General features: G+C 30.4%; 1 long non-coding RNA gene across 1 annotated transcript; it reads left to right on the top strand.

Annotated features, from left to right (window-relative positions):
* The first annotated feature begins 810 nt into the window (after positions 1–810).
* LOC107910335 (uncharacterized) lies at positions 811–1,685 on the top strand. Its single transcript, XR_001687597.2, has 2 exons — positions 811–1,001; positions 1,306–1,685. It is a non-coding gene; the product is annotated as an uncharacterized lncRNA (long non-coding RNA).
* Positions 1,686–22,490: the final 20,805 nt, after the last annotated feature.

Consider the following 22,490-nt stretch of genomic DNA (forward strand, 5'->3'; position numbering starts at 1 on the left):
ATGAACACCAAAATTTAAAAGAAATATATATGAATTTGTATTAGATTCCAAATAGAGTTAATAAAACATACACTATATAAGTAATAGTTATAAGATTTACAAAAATAAATTATGTGTACATATAAATGAATTCGAAAGAAAATATATAAACAAATCTAAAGGAAAATTTAAAGGTAATAACTAGAATAATATGAAATTAATGATATATATATAATAAAAATAATTTAATATAAATTATATATGTATAAATATAAAAATAATATTGTATAAAAACATTTTTTTATTAATCTTTAAAATAAATATAAATAAAGTAAATTCCAAAATTATATCATAGAATAGGAACATCAAAGAATATATATAAAATTTAAAATATATAAAAATAATACCAGTATATGTTAAATTTCCAAATAATGATTTATAATAAAAAATAATATATAATAAATTATGCTATTATTAATAATATATTATTAATCAATGTAAACTAAAGCAACCATACCGAACAATTAAAAATAACTTAAAACATTAATATGAAATAAAATATATAAAAATAAAGAGTTTGATATGTAAAAACAAGATTAGATTTAAAATAAATGCATTTATGTGATGGAAAATTAAAAGAGAATTTAATGCATTACTGGACCAAGGTAAAACAAATAGCAAAATAAAGAACTAAATTTAAAAGGTAAAAAAAAGATAAAAAAATCAGAAAATATATGGATTAATCATGCAAATATCCCTCCCCCATGCCAGAACACGCGGATCTTGCCATGCTTGGGCCGGGTCATCGGGTTTCGCCTCTTAAACGGCGCCGTTTTTGAAAACATTTTAAAACTAAAAAAAATAAAAAAATAAAAAAACCTAAATCTAAAAGTTTTCTCTCAAACTCGCAGAAGAACGGAGAGCACAGCCTCCAGCTTCCCATCTTCTGCCGCTTCACCTTCACCTTTGCCCGTTTGACTCTGTTTTGCTCGGAGGGAGGGCTTCATTGGTGCCCCACGATGGTAAGTTTTCTCCTTCTCCTCTCTTATTTCTCCCTTTTTTTTTACATAATTGTTGAATAAATAAATAGAAAAGAATAAACCAGAGAAAAAAAGAACACTGCAATCACCTTTGGAATTTTTGCTTTCCTCTGAAAATTTTTCTGTTTCTCGTATTCAATATCCGTAAAACTTACAAAATCTCCAATGGCCTTATATAGCCAATAATGATCGAATAGAAAAAATAAAATTACAGAAAATCCCTCATTATTTGCTACCTTTTCTTGTTATTCTTCGTTGCTGTTTTGTCTGCTTCTGTTTGTTGCAGGTACGGAGGAGTCTAGCTGGCGGTACGGAGATGCACGCGAGGGCAGAGACTCGGCACGTGCGTGGGAGGGTCTCGTGTGTGTGGCTAGCGGCGGCTGAGGCAGAAGGTTGCCGAAGGCTAGGGTTTCAGTCTCAGTTAGGCTAGGTGTTGGGCTAGAGTTTAGGTTAGTGGGCTAATTAATAGGCTGTTTGTATTGGCCCTAGTGGGTCTAGTGTAATGGGTTTACTGTAGCGGGACCTTAAAATGGACTTTGAATTTTTATTGAATTTGTTTGTTTTTATTTTTATTTTTATTGGGTTTATTTGCTAACGGGACCCGGGAAAAAATGGGTATTACAGTGTATATTCTTGAAATTGTTAAATTCATGTGTCTTGCCTACAGTTTGCATAGTTTTTGCTTATGATGGACCTCAAACTAAGCTTAAATAGCTCACCTCCCTTATTTTCCTTCTTTACAAATAATCCACAAGGTTAGGACACGGACTCGACATTCGGAGGGCTTGACTCAGATTATTAATTTTATACAAAAGTATTTTAGACTTTTTAATTTACAAATTTTGTTATTTGAAACTTTTCCGTTTTATTTAAATTGCGGCATAGGACTTAGTTTTCGAATTTTACTTAGGCATGCATGACATTTAATTCATTTAGACTATTAAAATATGAATTTTTAATTTACTATGCATGGAAACATTGTTTTCATTAAAATTACATTAGTGTCACTTTTTCGTTGCTAATTTGTAAATGTGTTTTGTTAAGGAATTAAATTGAAAAATTACCTAAGTTTTCAAAAGTAGACACCATTACAAGGTTAAAATTTAATTTAATCGGTTTTTGGTTAAACTGTAAATTTTTCTAAAAATAGACTAAATTTTCTTCTAAAAATTATCAAATATTTAAATATGATCAATTTTTAAACTCCAATAGTTTTGCTAGGCCATTTCGGTGGCTGATGTAATCTCCTGAATTTAGGTCTAACGTCTAGGCCGGGTTAGGGAGGTTACACAATTTTGACTAAATTACTTATCCAAAACTCAGTTCACTTAAATAATAACTCAATAAATATTTAAAAATACATACAGGCTTGGTTTACGATAGCAGGGTCCCGAAATTGCCTTTTTCGACACCACTAAAAATCGGGTTGTTACAAAACTTCTTTCACAAGATAAGCCCTGAACTTGGCAATTGTTTTCACATTGAGGCTTGAACTTTTTTTTAGTCTAAGTTAGGTCTTGAACTTAGCAATTGTTCCCACATTGGGTCATGAACTTTTTTTTGGTCCAAGTTAGACCTTGAATTTGACAATTCTTCACGTATTATGACTTGAACTTTTTTTTGTCCAAGTTAGTCATTGAAAACCTGAAAGTTTAGACCCCAATATGAGAAAAATTGCTAAGTTCAAGTTTCAATGTGAGAATAATTACTAAGTTTAGGGACTAATTTAGACAAAAAAATTTCAAGCCCTAATGTGAGAACAGACTAATTTACATAAATAATATAAAAAAATTAATTTCTGAAATGGGTTGTCACTGGGATTAATTACCAAAATTGTATATTTTTGGGTAAAGCCTTTCTCATAGGTGCCACTACCTTTTTTTATAATAATTTTTTTATAAAAAAATATTATTATTATTTTTTAATATATATATCGAGTCAAAATACGGTCAACATGTCAAAATACAGGTTGAAAATACTCGTGACGCGTGTGACGCCACCTGGACTGGTGGCACTAGTTGCGCTTGTCAGATAGGCGGCACTGGTGCTGATCAGTCCCATCCGCCCTTTGCATCTTGCGCTGAACACCCACGCTCTAGCCTTCCTTCCCCTTGCCTACTGTGCACACTACTAAGCAGTGTTGTGTCCCTTCAAAAGGGAAAAATATTTTGAAATGGGGGATCTCATAAGCATGGTCCCCCATAAGATGAAGGCACCGGGGAAGAAAAGAGGGAAAGAAAGGAGAGAAAGGAGAAAAAGAAGAAGAAGAATAAGAAGGAGAAGGAGAAGGAGAAGGAGAAGGAGAAGGTATGTATTATTTTAATAAATAATTTATTTTTTAATTTAAAGAGTTTGATTAATATGTTGTGAAATTTTTTTGTTATTAATTATTATCTATAAATTGTTTATGTTTAGTGTTTATGGTTTTTGTTTAATAATTTTTATGAATGTAATTTTTTTAATTGTTTTAAAATTATTTTGTTAGTAATTTAGGATTATGTTATAATTTGTTGTGTTTAGTTTAGTATTTTATGATTTTTTATTAATGTAAAATTATTTTGTTTGTAATTTATGATTAGGTTATAAATTGTTAGTGTTCAGTGTTTTGTGATTTTTTAGTAATGTAAATTTTTTTAAAAAATTTACAGCACGTTTGGTTCGCTATATTGGAATAGAGGCGTAATGGAATAGAGGCGTAATAACAAATCAATTGTTTGGTTGAATGTAATGGAATAGGGGCGTAATAGTATTCTTGTGTTTGGTTGAGTGGAATAGAGGTGTAATAGCATAATGGAAAAAACTAAAATGACTAGAATACCCTTAGCATAAATTTGTTTGGGTAAATGATTATTGTTATTGTTATTTAAATTTTAATAAGATTATTAATATCAATAATAAATAATTTAATCATATTTTAACATAATTATTATTAAATATATTATAATTAAAATATATAATTTAATAAAATTCTTAATAATCAATATTCTTATATGAATTTACTCAAATCATAATATATGATACTATAAAATATAATTTAACATAATTATTATTAAATATATTTTAATTAAAAAATATAATTTAATAAAATTCTTAATAATCAATATTCTTATATGAATTTACTAAAATCATAATATATGATACTATAAAATATAATTTGGAATAATTAATATTAAATATAATTTAATTAAAATATATGATTTAATAAAATTTAAAATAATTAAACTAATAAATTTTCTTATATGAATTTGTATAATTTAAAATAATTATTATTAAATATAATTTAATAATAATATATAATTTCATAAAATTCTTGATAATAAATTTTCTTATATGAATTTATATAATTTAAAATAATTAATATTAAATATAATTTAATAATGATATATAATTTCATAAAATTCTTGATAATAAATTTTCTTATATGAATTTATATAATTTAAAATAATTAAATTTTAAATATAATTTAATAATGATATATAATTTCATAAAATTCTTAATAATAAATGTTCTTATATGAATTTACTAAAATCATAATATAACTTGAGAATTATATTCTGCATAAACATAATTAACTTATATTAAGAAAATGTTAGATGAAAATGAAATTCTACATCATAATCCATATGTTATATAGTTTTACAACATCAAAAAGTTTGAACATTGATTTTTAATGGTCAGAAAGAAATCTTCTGACCCATTCCAATCGCGCAGCAGAAGGTAAACTAAAGAAAACGAGCATTTGAGTTGGATGATCTGAAATTTTACTCAAAGCTCGATACCGCTCATCGTCGGTTAAACCTTTAATTTCCCATAAGGCTGAATATAAATTTGTAGTTTTCTCTTGGATGATCTGGAATTCTTCTAACTTCTGCTGAACTACCACATCGGAGGCAATACTCCTACTGATTTGATTGCCAATGGCCCGCATGTTTTCAGCCAATAAAGTGGCAGCCTCATCAAATGAAGAAGACATATTATCACGAGCATCAGATTTCTTCTTTCTCTTGTTTGAAGATGAGGAACCCCCTTGGTCTCTACCTCGTCACGGCTCCGCAGCAGAAACATCCATGTCATTCACTAAAAAAGGCTAGACTATCTATCCAACCACTTTACCACCAGCACCATCCATCTTTCTTCTTTTCATCAATTCATCTATCATCTGTTGTTATTTTTCTTTTGTATCAAATTTCATTTTCAAACTCATTTTATTATTATTTGAATAATATCAATTAAAGGTTGAACATAATTATATATTAGTATCGAATTTGTATGTACTCTTTATATGTACTCTTCATAATAAATTATATATCAAATTTGTATCAAATTTTTTTTATGTACGCTTTCACTAATAAATTATATATTAGTAAAAAGTTGGTGCATTGGTACACCAATAATTGAGTAATTTTATAGTATAATGGTTTACATGGAAAATATATTATTCAAACTATAATTGTTTATTTTTGTAATTTTAAAATATCAAATAAAAACATATAACCTATTTTAAATTCAAAATGTTTTCAACTTTAGATTTGAATACATACTACTTTCTTTAAAAAAAACACTTTTAATATTTATTTTAATAACCCAGAAATGAAAAATATCAATTAGACCATATACTTAAAAAAATTTAGTTACAAATATTGATACCTAATTATTCAGTCTTCTAAATTGACTTAAATTTGAACATTATATAAGCATCGAAATTGAAATTTGATTGTTTTTACATAATTTAAAAACAAAGAGCTTATTAACTAAAAAAAATCCTTGTAAAATAATTCAATAATTATTTGAGTCTTTAATAGAAAACAACATAATTAACCCTTAATCGAATATAAATAATAGCTCAAGTAACTCGTTTACAGCATTTGATTTCAAAATCTAAATCATAACAGAACTATATCCTACTATACTTGCAATTTCCAGTTTCATCTTCTACTCACTAACAAATCAAGAACAATTTCCAACAGACTATCAAAACAATTTCCAGAACAAATCAAGAACAATATCAAAACAAATGCAACAATTTCCAGTTTCATTTAAAACAGCAGACAATTTCCATTGCAACAATATCAAAAAACTGTCTGAATTGAAAACAGCAGACAATTTCCATTGCTCACTGTATCAATACGAATATTTTAGCAGAGAAAATGAAAATCAATAGAGAATATCATCTCAAAATAGAAGGAAAATCAGAGCGAAACCACATGTAAATGAAGAAACAATCAGGAGATAGAAAAATTATATCTAACAACAACTATTCAAGCGGAGCAAATGATATCAATAGAGATGTCTCGCTCACGAATATGATTCCTCAGTTCATATCAGAAATATTGGACCTCATGGTACTAATAATCCTTACATACAAAGCATCCCTATTGTACTATATTCATCATTTCAGCAAAGCCAACAGATAGATCAAATTCCATTTAAGTTCTAACAAAGGAAATCATTGAAAATAGCACTTAACATGGAAGTAAAGATGAAATAGAGCAGGGGAAGTCTTTTTCTCACCAGAAGTAGCAAGAATAACCAAACAGGGTAATCTAGTAATAAGCTGTATTGAAACTATTTTTTTCATTATTTGTTTGGTTGCATTATTTGCTGTTATCTAGTTGGCATTTTTAAATTGGAAGGGTAATGAATCCAAACATGCAAAATGAGCAACAAAAGCTGAACTTGATTTTTTTCGGATAAACGTTGCTTTTTTTATTTACCAACAAAACCATACAAACATGCAATAACCATAACCATACAAAGAAAAGCTGTAATGAGCAATACAAACATACAAACAAAACCATACAAAGGAAACAACAAAAGCTGCTATGGCAATACAAACATGCAATCGGGGAAAACATACAAACAAAACCATGAATACCAATGGAAAACTAACCTGTAATGAGCATATCGGGGATGAATGCGATGAAGAATTGTTGGAACAAAGAACTTGTAATGAGAAAAGGGAAATCAATTAAGTGTTGAAACAAAACCATAACCAGCAAATAATGCAACCAAACAAATAATGAAAAAAAATCATAACCAGCAAGAAGCCCTATGCCGATTTACCAAGAAACTAACACCATGAACTGAAACAATCGCAATCGTATTTATAAAAAAAAATTGCAATAACACCCATTAATGCATGCAGAGAGGAAAGATGCCAAGATGAGAAATGATGACCGGCTGGAGATTACTCACTTGCCGCTTTAAAGCTTCCGGAGATCTGAGACCGTGGAGTCGGTGAAATATACGAAGATGGAAGTCGGGACCGGCTGGAGCTTTGGTTCGCTGGCAGCTTCTGTCGATGCTGGGAGGGAGAGGGTAGGTGGAGATCGATTTCAGTGATGACTGCTTGGGAGAGGCTTGGGAGGGTAAAAGAGGACCGATTAGGTAATCCTTTCTTTTGGATGGGATTGCAAATCGGCGCTGCATAAGGGAAAATGGGAATCCGTCCGCAGCGTAATAGGCTCGTATTAGGGCAATATAGCCAACCAAACAGGGTAATCGGTGGGGCCACGGATTAGGGGTGTAATGGCTAATCCATTACACCCAACCAAACATGTTGTTATAGTTATTTTGTTAGTAATTTATGATTAGGTTATATAAATTGTTATTGTTTAGTTTAATGTTTTGTGATTTTTTATTAATGTAATTTTTTTATAATGTAATTTTATTTGATTTTTATTTATTTGACAATTTTTATTGATTTATTGAAATGTTGATTAAATTTGTTGTTATATAATTTTATAGGTTGTTTGAAAGAAACTAAACATGTATGTTTCTATTACTATTATTTTTTTAGTCGTATGTTTTTTATATTTAGATAGTTTATATTTATTTTAATTATATTATTATTGTAAACTAACATAAATTTTTTTATTGTAGGTAAATTATGGGAAATTATGAGATATTTAATGTTGTTTTCTATTTCTAAAATTCCAAATTATTTACTATATTTTTTGTAACAAATTAAATGAATTCATTTTTTAATTGCAAATTTGCAACAAATGGGTTCTTTGATTAATAATGATAATCACATATCAAGTACTATTAATGAGATGGTAATGAAATTGTTATTTGATACTCACGTCATTTGCGGAATTAAATTAGATTGTATTAACTATTTTGCTAATTTAATAATGTCAGGGCCTATATCGCATATTGAGTGGCCGTGTTAATAGTGTAGGGTTTCTACCAGATGAACGCCTAATGCCATACTTGGAGTTAGTCAGATTCAAATCAGTGGCATTGATCCAGACCTTTGATCTATGATACGACTTAATTTTCGCTTTAGTTTAGTGATGGTTTCCGGAGACCCACATATTTCATTTGCTGTGTGGGGAGTGCACCATCACTCTATAGGATGTTGCATTACAGCTCGGGCTCCCCATTGACGGGAATGCGGTCACGGGCATAAGTTCAATCTCTTGGCCGGCCGCCCTTTGCTATGACTTACTTGGACACTCGCCTAATGAGAGAAAATTTACAGGTTTGAAGTTTTCATGGCTAAAGGCCAATTTTGAGCATTTTCCGAGTACTACCAGTGAATGGGAGGTGATACACGTCGTTTGAGCTTACATAATGCACCTTATAGGGGGTGTACTCATGCTAGATGCAAACAACAATAGGGTCTACTTGATGTATTTACCCCTATTATCTAATTTACATAATACTCATTTGTATAGTTGGGGGTTCGCAGTGTTAACCATGTTGTATCGCGAACTTTGTCAGACGACAGACCCTTCTGCGGTGGACATAGGCAGGTGCCTCATATTGCTGCAGTCGTGGGCGCTTTACCAGATGTCATTCTTGGCATCCATTAGTCATCAATTATATGTATTTCCACTCGTTAATAGGTAATGAATTTTTACTCGTTATAACAATTAGTTGACTTTTTTTGGATTATATTATTCTAACAATTTGTTTTCATAGCTGAAGCACTAATCTAGGTATTGAGAGGTCATACACGATTCTGATATACCATCTGATGATCGAGAATCATGCTGGAGAGGGGGTAAGTTTTTATAATATCAACTTAATTTTATTATTTTATCAAACTCGACCCGCGTTAATATAATCATGTTATTAACTATGCAGTTCATTTGGATGTCGTATTCTGTTCTAAAAATTATGGCGATTATTCTCTCGTCTGCCTACGTCCACTCAAACCTATGATGCATTAACGCACCCGTTATCAATTTTTAGACAGTGGAGTGGTCTCATGGTGATCGAGTACTCCAACAATTTGGTTGCATACAGTATATCTCGACACTGCTAGTACGATTAGGGGCGATCCATGGGATTAAAAAGAGTGGGAAACTTAGAAATGATTGGGCGGAAGTGCATGAAGAATATATTGCAATGTGGAACAACCGGTTGGGGAGGGTACCTCAGATGGGTCGTACTTTGGATCTGCAGCCGTCGTTAGAGTAGAGATAGTGGTACTTTAAGATAGAGAAACCATTTTTGTTTGGTGGGCGGTCGATGGTATCCCCCTCGTATATGACATGACTTGGGCAACCCTTTTTAGATCCGCATCATACACCTGAGCCAGAGGTAAAGCTAGAGCTACACTCTAGAGATAGTTCTTATCATCCAGATTTTGAGGGCGATAATTATTTTCCGGGCTTGTTAAGCCATGGATATCATTCAGAGTTTGATATCTTCAGCCCACTACCACTTCAGTACTCCAATCATCCTAACTCGTATCCACCTCAGTACTCTACTCCTCCCGGCCCATATCTACCGCCGTACTCCACTCCTCTCGGCCCGTATCCGCTGCTGTACTCCATTCCTCCTAGCTCAAGTTCATCAATGACGTTTAAGACATATGATTTTTCATATATGTTTCGCACACCCCCTATGCGGGTGAAAAGAACGTTGATCGCTGTAATCACCCACAATGTGAACGTCAAGCTCTAACAAAATACACCCCTAGGACCACACCATCAAAGCATCCATTTTAGGGGGTTTTGTAATTTAAATAACTTTATATTTATGTAATGACTTTTTTTCCATTTTAGTTATTAATTTTAGGGGTTTTTTTTTCAATTTAAATAATTAACTTTGTATTTATGTAATGACTTTTTTGCCACTTCAATTATTAATTTTAGGGTTTTTTTTACAATTTAAATAATAAACTTTGTATTATTTACTTAAAAAATGTTACTTAATTCAAGAAAAATATAAACGCAACAAGTTTTAAACTAACTTTGTAATTCAAATTAGATTAATTGCAACAAATTTTAGACAAATTTTAGATTCAAAATTTTTAGATTCAATCCTCTCTACATGTAGTGAATGTAATTAATAGGGCGTCAACAACATTTCAATTCTTACCCGATCGCGACAATTGTCCAATATGGTAGTTTCGGAGTGGACATTTACTCTGATTATGACCGACTAATCTGCATACGCCACACAGCTTCCCATCAGATTTCTCCATAATGTTCATTTCATTATGGTTTCTGGGTGATTACAGACGACCTTTCAGATTCCTACGCAACCCTTTGTTTGGGACAAGCTCGAAAGTCATCGGAGGTACCTCCCATGTAGATAGGTCAGGCAGCATGGGGAACTCGTTCTCCCATACACGCAACGTACACTCGAGGGTGTACACTACATTGATAAATTGTTCAACATTGAGCGAGATTTTGGCACAAGCTGCCACGACATGTACACAGGGATAATGAAGTGCCTAGAACCTCCTGCAATCGCACCTTCTGTTTCAGAGATCAACTTCGTAAGACCTAGGTGGTATACCAGGTTGACGAGCGATGGTCTCTGTAACTCGAAATATTTCATTATGTCGTGAATATATTTCTACATTTATTGACCTCGCCATCTGTCAGTTTGCAACCATTGCATTCTTGACATCTTCGACAAATACGTGTCCTGCATCCATCTGGTTGACTTGGTGTTGCACCAGTCTTGGCATCAAGGTAGACAACTTGTAGAATATAGTTGAGAAGATAGATGAAATCGGAAGATGTTGTGTTTTCATCAACACGGAGTTAACCCCCTCCACCAAATTAGTGGTCATATGACCATAGCGAAAGCCCTCGTCGAAATTGTCGCCAAATTAGTGCTCATATGACCATGGATCCATGGTACCCAACCATTGTCAGAAAGATGTGTTCATGTGACCCTCCATGTCACTTTCAAGTCGAGTCATCCTTTGTTGAAAAATGTGTGGCTCTAGCTTGTACGTTGTGTATGTATTAAGAAAATAGAAGTTACAGCCTCGCCCTAAAATATTAGGTTATATATTGAAAAGATAAGATTATTCTTTACTCATTCTCACAACTTGTCTCCGCCAGTCTGCATTCCAATAATCTCGGTAGAAGTTAGTCGCGATGTGCCGGATGCAGTAAACAGATCTCCATGGCACACTGGAACGCCTAATGGCGGTAATTAATCTTTACCCTATATCGGAGATGATGCAAATATTATCGTTACTAATAACATACCTTCGCTGGTTCGTAAGGAAGAATTCCCACGACTCCATATTTTCCTTATCTACCATGGCAAACGCTATCGGTAACATGTTCTTGTTCTTGTCTTGAGCAACCGTAAGAAGTAGGATATGTGTATATGTACCGTATAGCCATGTCCCATCTACTTGCACAAATGACTTGTAGTGGGGAAATGCACGCACGCATGGATCAAACGTCCAGAACATCCGTTGGAAAATTCTTTTTCCCGATTATACTTGGTCATCCGGGTCGTAATAAGGTCATGTCTGTAACTCAATAACAGTCCCCAGCATGTACTCCCGCATAGCGGCTTTCCATCCATGTAACTTATTGTACGATGCCTCGAAATCTCCATACAATTGCTTAATTTCTATCTGTTTAGCTATCTATGACTTCCGATATGATACTCGATACTGGAATTGTGCTTGCATTTCAGCAATCAGTACCGAAACTTTAATGGTCGGTATGTCTTTCACCTTTGGCATGATGCACGTACAGATAGTTTTGGAATCAAGTTTTCGATGATCTTCTGTCATACGTGTTGAAGTGCATGTGTGAGGCCCAACAAATTTTTATATCTCATACATCTGCGACTTCTAGATAAATGTAGCTTGTACTCGCCAATTGCAGCCTTCCGCCGACCTCCAACACTCCCCAATATATAATGTCGATTTAGACACGGCAACTTTGTAGTCCACTGATATATTCATGCTATACCGCTTAATGACTAATACATACTCTTCCTTACTTTCGAATCTCTAGCCTACGAACAAATCCTCAAGATTGAAATTTACAGCCAGCCGGTGAGTAGGTAGTATTTCAGGGTACTCCAAGAATTTGGCCGCGTGCACCGCATCGGGGTCTATTCGCGACATGTGTGCCTCGGGATTTTTGTGTATCACAATACGACGAATCTAGTTCCCGACTGAAGACGCATTTACGTTTTCATCATTATTCACGCCTTCGTCATCAATATCATCTTGGACCTCGTTCACGTAGGGATCACTATCACTATTGACCTCGTAATTAGAAGGATCACTACTATGGTATACATCATCACCAACCACATCAGTCTCGGGTGCAGCATTAAGATCAATGTCGATCCCGCGTATAGTTGATTGACTATCAACGTACGATATTGGAACCACCATACATGACTCTTGAGCTCCATGTTCTTCACCTAATGGACTGGGATCTTTAGTTGAGTCCACACTAGCTAAATCAACAAATAACTGAATCGGTACATTTTGGTTGCTCCGAGTCCTACAATAAAGAGCGACCATTGTCTCAACGTCTTCATCGTCTACAAGTTCCATTTCGGTTAATTTTATGGGATCCATCGAAACTGGAAACTTGTAGAAAAGTTTCAAGATCCTTCTCCCACAATGTCTATCAATTTTTGTACTAATCCTTTCCTTCATATCATCCAACGAGATATTTCTATTAAATCTCATAGCTATTTGTTGGCGACATTCAAATATACATTTCATGATTGTTGTCAAAATTTCTCTAACGAAATAAACGTAGACGAAAAATTGATTCTCCATCTCTAATACTAGATCTGTTAAAAAAATTCAAAATTCTCAAAACAATTTCGAATAGCAAAAAAAGTTACTTACATAAAAATTTTAATGAATAAAAAGAGACCAAAATTATAACAATATGCAAAATTTTTTATTCAGAAGCTAACAAAATTAATAACCTAGCAAAATAACTTTCAAATAATAAAATTAATAACAAAACTCTCTATTCTATTTAAAAAGAAATAAATAAAAATACCTTATCCTTCTTTTTGTTCTCCTTTCTTTCTTTCTTTCTTCTCCCTATCTTCTTACTTCTATTCTGTTAAATTTTTTGGAATTCTCGTACTCATTTCATATTTAGATGAGTTTAAATAGGCGAAAAATTAAGCACTGGTGCCGCTTATGAGATAGGTGTCACCAGTGGTGCCTACCAGATAAGAGTCACCAGTGGCACCTAGCAGATAGGAGTCACCAGTGACGCCTACCAGATAGGCACCACCTCTCTCATACCACAATCCGGGAAAATGATACATAGTGGTGCCACCTATGAGAAATGTACCAGTAATAAAATAATATTTAAAAAGATTTATTATAAAAAAAGGTGGTGGCGCCTATGAGAAAGGCTCCACTCAAAAAACATACAATTTTGGTTATTAATTCCATTGACAACCTATTTCAGAAATTAAATTTTTTATGTTATTTGTGTAAATTAGCCGTGAGAACAATTGTTAAGTTTTTGACCTAACTTGAAAAAAAATTCAATAGATTGATTGATGGAAAACTCAAAGTAAATTTTAGTTTATGGATTTATAATTTGTTTTAAAAAATTGACGCTTTAAAAAAAATTGAATTATTTATTTATTGTTGAATTAAAATACAATTAGTTTACATAAATACATATCTAAATTTTATTAAACATCTAAATAAAATTATATATATAAAAATTGAAACCTTGGGACATCAGCAGTTCAAATTTATTTGAAACATTAATATCAATTGTAGACACAAAGGGAAAAAAATAAAGGTTTGATTTGAAAGTTAAAAATTTGACACAATGCTAGATGAGTTGATGGAGACATGCATGATTTCAACAAATTGATGATACATTATGTACAAATTTTATTATTCCAAGTTAAAATTGTTTAAGTATTTGAAATTTAGGTAAAATAATTGTGCATGAAGTATTATTGTTTTTCAGATATATTTAAATTAATAATATAAGAAAGAAGAAACAAGTAATAAAAATAATAGAAAAGGAATAAGTTGGACTTTGGTGCTACAAAAACGAAAAACCCAATATTTGATGCTCCATTTGGGCTACAATTAATTATCCTAAATATTTTTGCGGGCATTGATGCTATGAGACCTTTTTATATCAAACTAGACCAACTAACAATAACAAGAAATATAAAAGGAATAATCGTGATTACAAAACGAATATGAAAAATGTAAATATATTACGAATGTTTTAAAAAAAAATTACTCAATATATTTAAATTTAATTTAAATAATTTATATATTAAAAATATTTTTAATAAAATGGTTTATATTTCTTTTGATTTTGAAATTTAAAATTTAGTTACTATACTTTAAATTTGAGAATCTTCATCTCTCTTTCAGTTTTGATATTATAATTGATAACGTGGATATTATAGAAAAGGTAAAGCAAATCTTTTAACCCCATATTCATATATATATTTTTATCAATTTTGTCCAAATTCTGTAAAAGTACATAAACAATTACAAAAAATATTTTAAAAATTAAACATTTTTCATATTTTCAATAAAACATAAAATTTTTAAAAATAAAAAAAGTGTTATTTGCTACATGAATAGTAATAAGGTCTCTTCAAGCTTTGAACCATTCGTCCAATCCATATTAATTAGATTTGAACGAGTTTTTTTTATATTTTAATCTGGATTAATTATATGTAAAAAAATATTTATATGTAATTATGAAGTATATATAGTATTAGTATAAAATAATTTTTAAACAATAATACAAACTATGAATTCGTTGAAATTAAATTTAATATAAATGATAATTTAATATAATAGAAAGAACAACAAAACTGCAAAAAAAAAAAAGAGAAAAAAAATTAAATTACGCAATGTGTAATGTCGAGGGTTAATTTTTTTAGAATTAAGATTAAGTTGACATAATTTATAAATGTTAAGGGTTAAAGTTGCTATTATGCCAATTAAAAGCTGCCACTATTAGCCAACTAGTGACTAAAAAAGACAAAATTGAATAGTTGGGTGAAAAAAAGAAATATACTAATAGTTGGATGACTACTACCCAAATAAATATAAGTTTCTATACTTTTCATAAATTTGGAAATTAGTTCATGTAAATTTCTTTCTAGGAAATTTGTCCTCCTACTTAAATTCTAGTTCATTAAAAAGTCATTGTTTTAGTTACATTGCTACAAATGAGTATTTTCTTTATTTCAAAATGCCACTCCAACCAATTTCACCAAAAAAAAAAAGAAATTGTGTTAACAATTGGGCTTGAAATTTGAAATCTAAAAAGTAGAGGGACTAAATTTCTAAATAAAATCATATGGACTAAATTTCCAATTTATTAAGAGTACAAGGACCTATGGTATATTTTAACCTAGAGTTAATTGCACCATACATCCCTAAACCATAACATTCATTTTAAATTGGTCTCCGAAATTCAAAATATTATAATTACCTCCCCAAACTATTGATGTTATATTAATAAGGTCCTTCCATTACTAAAATCTTTAATTTAACTATTAAATGAGATGTCAAATCTTATGTGTTAGTTTAAGATGAAAAGTTTAAAGAAAATGAATATTGTAAAAATGGATGTTGTAGAAATACTGATTTTGAGGTTTTCAAAACTTTTACAAAAACTTTATCGTGCAGTCTCTCTTATGTGGGTTTTACTTTATTTTTAGTTTTTTTTGAAAGTTATTCGGTAACATTTACTTTTCTTTAAAATTTTCACTTAACAGTTAATTTAATGGTTTGAATAATTGAAGGACGTGATTGATATAACATTAATAGTTTGGAGATGTAATTAAAATATTGTAAAATTTAAGGGCCAATTTAAAATAAGAATCATAGTTTGAGAATGTCTGATGCAATTAACTCTTTAACCTAAATAAGATAATAAAATATTAACGAACGTATGTAATTCAATGATTATAATTTAGTGAATCAAATAACAATATATCATAAAAAACATTTAAATTTACTTAATTTCACTTCTAATGATGTGTTATAATTTGATTTACTCGCAATACATAAAATTACAGAAGTAAATATTAACTCATAAATAATGTATTAAATGTTGAAAATTTCTATTAAGAATTGTACTATGGGTAGGGTAAGCAAAATTCAATTTGATTTGAAAATATATATATTTTTTCGATTTTTGAGTTAATTGAATTAAGTTATTTGATTTTTCTGAATCAATTTAAATAGGTAATTTGATTTTTTGAGTTTCAAGTCGAGTAGGAATTTACAACTCAAATAATATGAATAGCTCGAATAACAAATTGATGCAAATATCTCTTAGATTCTTGACAGTTTTGAAAATATGCAAATGTGTCCTACTAAAAAAATTACAAAAAATTCAAAGTATTTATAAAATATTTTTTTCAAAAAATTTGTAAATATACATTAAAAATATTAAAAATATTAAAAATTACTAAAAAATCTTTAAAAATATATAAAATGCTAAATTATAATTTAAAAAAATCCCAAATGATAAATTTGAGGCCTTAAATAAGTAAATTATCAAATCAACTCTATTATACTAATTATCATATCTTTTTCTCTTATTTTATTTTAAAAGAGTTTTCAAATATATTTGGTCTTTATGCTCTTTACCTTAGAATTTAGTCATATTGTCAGCAAGATTTAAATATGGTTAGTTTAATTTTTTTTAATTTAACTCGAACAAATTTATTCGACTCGATTCGACAAAATTTCAAATCGAGTTAGGATGATAAAATAAGACTTGTCAACTCAAAATTTTTTCACTTGATTTGACTCAATTCGATCAGATGCTCAGCCCTAACTATGTGTAAGTTGTACTTTAATTTATTCAATTTTAATTTCGCTCAAATTGTAGCCATTAAATTTGTTCATTTAAATTCTTCTATTTCCTAAATTTATATGTAGTAAACATATTATCACATGTGTAATACCATATCAACTTGTTATTTTTTAAATGATGCTCACAAAAGTTATACCATTTTAATTAATGGATTTAATGACTACTATTTGAAACAAGATTGAAATTTCAAAATTTAAAAATTACATGAATTAAAAATGATCAAATTGGAATGTAGGGATTAAATTCACAACTTATGCATGGTACAAGACCAATAGGAGATTTCAACTTAATAGACTAAAATTTCAAATTTTAAAAAATACGAGTACTACAATTACCTAAATTAAACTGTAGAGATTAAATTCATAATCTACTCATAACATAGATATTAATAATAAAATTTAACCTATATTAAATATAAAAATTTAACAAATAATATATGAAAATTTTTTTAAATAAATAATTTATTCATATCTATGTGCGGATTAAGTGATATTGCCCGCTATTCCTCTTCGGCTCTTGGGCCTTGGCCGTAAATTTCGGTATGTTCATTCGTGAAGAAAAGTGGCTGTCAATTTCTCTCAAAAGCAAAGAGATTATTTAAGCTTTATTTATTATCCGCTCCATGTGCTTTAATTCTGCACTTACCAATTACCATCATCATCATCGTCCAATCTAACAATTTGAATGTTTAATTTCTTAATTTTATATTAAGTTATAGAGGAAACTAACTATGTATTATTGGAAGTGTTCACTTCCATCACTACTATGACATAGTGTTACTTGTTATATTTAATGTTAACAATTTATTAGAACAAAATCTTGGATTTTGTTTGATTATGATATTGTGAAATGATTATAGCCTATCAATGAAAATTAATCTATTTGGAGGAACATATTTTAAAGATTGGATCGGATCAATTGTACCAAATTCTTTGGATTAAGGATGTTGAATCGAGACAAAACTTGAAGACTTATCTTCCAACCGTCTACCTTACTTCAGTCGTTATTATTGTATTGTGTTTAGCTATTTTAGTTGTTATTTAGAATGAATTTTAATTGATCTTTAGTACGTTAGCAAGTCCCGAAAACTTCTATATTTTTGGAAGACTTGTATAGTTTTATGTATTGATCGCACTTATCAGTTTATTAAGAAACGTTCTTGTGAGAGTGCATTTGACAAAATAAAACCTTTTGTTGGTGATTTTACAAACTAAATTCTCCCTTTGAGAATTTATGGGGAGAGATCTAGTCTTCAAGTACTAAATCCTCCCTTTGAGAACTAGGATCACTTGTTTCATTAAGTTCGAAGATAGTGGATTCATTTCACTAACTAGGCTTCGCAAGTGTAGGGAAACCAAACTGCGTAAATGATTCATCGTCTCAAGTTTTTCTATTGTTTATTGCAATGTCATCAGAAGTGCCCACTTCTGTTCATACTTCATTTCTTAGTATATTAACAATTGGTTCAAGTCAATAATTGGCATCAGGCTCTCACTTAACATAATTAGTGGTGCTCCATGATATTGTTAATTGCTAGATATGGAAGGTGTAATAGCCTAATTTTGACCTTAATCGGAACAGTGGTTTCGGGACCACAAATCCGAGTCTAAAAAATATTTTTATATTTTTGTTTTTCTATGTTTATTATGTGTGAATTTATATGTGTGAAAGTTTTGTGAATTAATTTTATTGTTTGAGTGCTTAATTTGAGAATAGGGCCTAATCGCGTAAAATAAAAAAATTAGTTGTTAATTAAGAAAGAGCCTAATTGTTGTTGTCTTTGTGTTTTGGAGGTGCTATGATGCAATTAGTCCACTATATTAGTTAGTGGATGGTAATGGTCAAGAATGACCTTATATTATATGTTATATATATATTAGTAAAGGTTAAATTAGTAAAATAATAATAAGTTAGTATAATGATAACTAAATAAAACAAAAGCATGTAAATGGCCATTATCATCTTGGTTCTTGCCGAAAATACAAAGAACAAGAAAAGAGAAAAAGGGTTCTAGGGTTCGACACTTGCATTGGCTAATTAGGTATGTGTTTTTGATTTATTTTAGATAATTTTTATAATTTTGTGATTGTTGCTTAGCACTCTATCTAGCCCATGCCTCAATTTTGAAATTTGATGATGATTTTGAGTTATGCTATTGATGCTCTTGTAAGTTTTGTGATGATAATTGATGAAAAATGAAAGATATTTGTTGGATTGACATGTTTATTTTTGAATTTTTGGTGAAATTGAGTAATTAGGGTTAAATTGTGAAAATAAATTTTTGAGAGACTAAAATGCTAAATAAATGAAAAATCTGGACTTGTATGGACACTAGGAAAATTCGGCCCTTAAGGAGTGTAGTCAAATTTTGTGTATTTTGTGTTTTGAGCAAAAAGGATTAAATTGTAAAAAGTGTGAAATGTTAGGGGAAAAATTGTAATTTTCCCATTCATGTGTTTTTAGGCTAAATTGAATAGAATGGTGTTTAAATACGCTTAATTTGAATATGTTTAGATCAAGAATTAAAGAAATCAGATTTGGATCGGGGAAAGAAAAAAGTGGTCGAGTAGCCGATTTAACAGTTGATGATATCCGAGGTAAGTTGATAAGCATTTAAATGTTGTTAAATTCAAGAATATATAAATAATAAGTGATAAATTAAATTATTTTATTTGTTATATGCTTTGGCTAAAAAAGATATTTGAAATAGGGATTTTGTTTCGAGTTTGATTCGATCGATAATCAATGTCTGAAAGCCCCATACGAACCCTAGGAATAGATAGGATACTTATGTCATGACATAGGACTCTGATATGTGTTTTCGTGTAAGACCACGTCTGGGACGTCGGCATCAATATCTGATTACGTGTAAGACCCTGTCTGGGACAGTGGCATCGATATGTGATTACATGTAAGACCACGTCTGGGACGATGGCATTGTACGAACTTTCTGATTATCTGTGTATCCTTTTTAATTCCGAACGGTTCAACGGGCAATGTTAAGTGAAGACTGAATGTGAAATTGATATAATAGGGTTCAGGTATGTATTTATATCATGCTATGAAATTAAGGTAAGTTGTATATTGAATTGATGATTCAAAGTTAACTAAAATATGAATAATGTGTGAGCATATTCGTGCTTATAAGTGATTTGGCTTATAGAAGCATTTGTGATATAAGAAGATTTGGCCTATTATTATAGTCTTAAATTATAAAATGTTAAGTATACAAGTATACAAGTATTTGAGTATTTGTGTATTAAGCTTCATAAAGTTAAATGTTTACTTATATTTGATTTGGTTGGCTTGGTAAATTGGTTTGATATTAATGTTAAAATGAATAATGTCTGCTCCTTAAGGTTGACAAGAAGGTAACTACAAATCATAAAGTAGTTTACCATTATTGTGATATTCCTAGACACACCAGACCATGATGTTTCAAAATGTTGTATGATTTAATATGGAGACACGTAGTTTCTATAGAAGTGCCCACTTCTTGTGGCACATTCCTATGAAGAAGCAGAAGCTGGTCTAGAAGAAGAAAGAGTCAAAGTGTATACTTGTGACAGATTGATCCTTGAATACAACTATGTATAATATGTTGTACTTCGACAGTGGCTACTCATGATACATGACGGGTCATCCTACATACTTGTCTAACTTTGAGGAATATTATGTGGGTAAAGTTATATTTACAGATGGAAAGAAGGTCGCATCCTTGGAAAAAGTATTCTAAATGTCATTGAGATGCTTCAGTTAAAGAATGCGCTTCTTGTGGATGATCTAAAAGTTAGCTTGGTAAGCATTAGCCAACTATGTGACCAAGGCATGCTTGTTAGCTTTACCAAAAACAAGTGCCTAGTGTCATTCAAGTCAAAATAAAAAATCTTGGAAGGGGATTGCATATTTGACAATTGTTACAAGGTGTTCTAATTAGTCAAATTCAACAATATTAGTATTTCATATATAGAATTATGGCATGAAAACCTTGGCCATATGCACTATGTCAAAGACTGGTTCAATATGATTTTGTCAGAAAGGTTCCAAAGCTGAGTAGCTCGATTCCTAAAGTCTGTGGTAGTTGTTTAATGTCTCACATTAAAAAAAACACTTGAGTTACTTCGCATGAATCTTATTGGTCCTATGCACACTGAAAGCATATGTGGAAAATGACATGGCTCCGATTTTTCGAGGTTTACTTGTGCGAGATTCCTCACAGACAAATCTGATGCCTTTGATGAATTAAAAAAAATTGCAAAAGCCTTATGAATGAGAAGGGCCAAGTCATTAGGGTGATCAAGAGGATTAAAAGTGATCATGGGCATGAGTTTAAGAATGAAGAGTTTTCTGACTTCTGTGATAATGAAGGGTTTAAGCAGGAGTTCTACGTAACATCTCAAATGTTCTGTTTTACACGAGGCACTATTTTGAAAGCAGGTATAGCAAATTATTGAGAAATTAAAAAAATTGACAAATAGAGGAATTTTGATAAAGATAAAGTGATTTTTGTTATGGGACTTAATGAAAAGAACTTTAGAAGTGAAAATGTGACAAAAAGACCAAATCACAAATTTTGAAAAGTTCAAAGACTAAGGTGCAATTTGACCAAAATGTGAAAAGTGAGCTATTGTTAACTAATTGTGATGATAATAAGTTGGATTATACGTTAGCGTAATAAAAATCACTTTTGGGACCAAGTTGAAAAAAATCAAAAGTACAAAGACTAAAGTGCAAATTTTCAATTTTAGTGAGAGAAAATAAAAAGTCTAATTTTTACCACAAAAGGGATCATATTAAATATTATAAGTGAATTATGAGAATTTGGATTGATAATTACCTACTATTTAGAAGAAATTGTGCAAATAGTAAAAAAAAACAAAATGGTAATTTTTCATAAAGGGTAATTTGGTTATTTCTCAAGTATTTTATGATGGAAACATTATTTGGATAATATATTTGATATATGGAAGTTATTGGGATAATTGGAATATGATATATGGAAATTCGACTTCAATTAGTGATTTTGGACTTGAAATTTTTGTATTTGGGCTTGGGGGCTTACTTGTGTGATCTTTTAGGAGAAAGAAAAGTAGAAAAATCAACCCCCATCAACCTATCTTTCTGCTTCCTACTAACTAGGGGTGAGTATTCGATTGATTTGAGTAAAAAAATTTCGAGTTAGTCGAGTTGACAAATATTATTTTAGCAACTGAACTCAATTCGAAAAGTTTTCGAATCGAGTCGAATTGAGTAAAAAAATTTCGAGTCAAGTTAACGAATCATATTATTTATACTCAATGTTGTGTTTACATGGACCAAATATTTAACTAATAGACAAAGTACAATATTATTTAACTACATAAACAATATAATTTACTTAACA

The sequence above is a fragment of the Gossypium hirsutum genome, chromosome D02 (genome assembly GCF_007990345.1).
Source record: "Gossypium hirsutum isolate 1008001.06 chromosome D02, Gossypium_hirsutum_v2.1, whole genome shotgun sequence".
Taxonomy (NCBI): domain Eukaryota; kingdom Viridiplantae; phylum Streptophyta; class Magnoliopsida; order Malvales; family Malvaceae; genus Gossypium; species Gossypium hirsutum.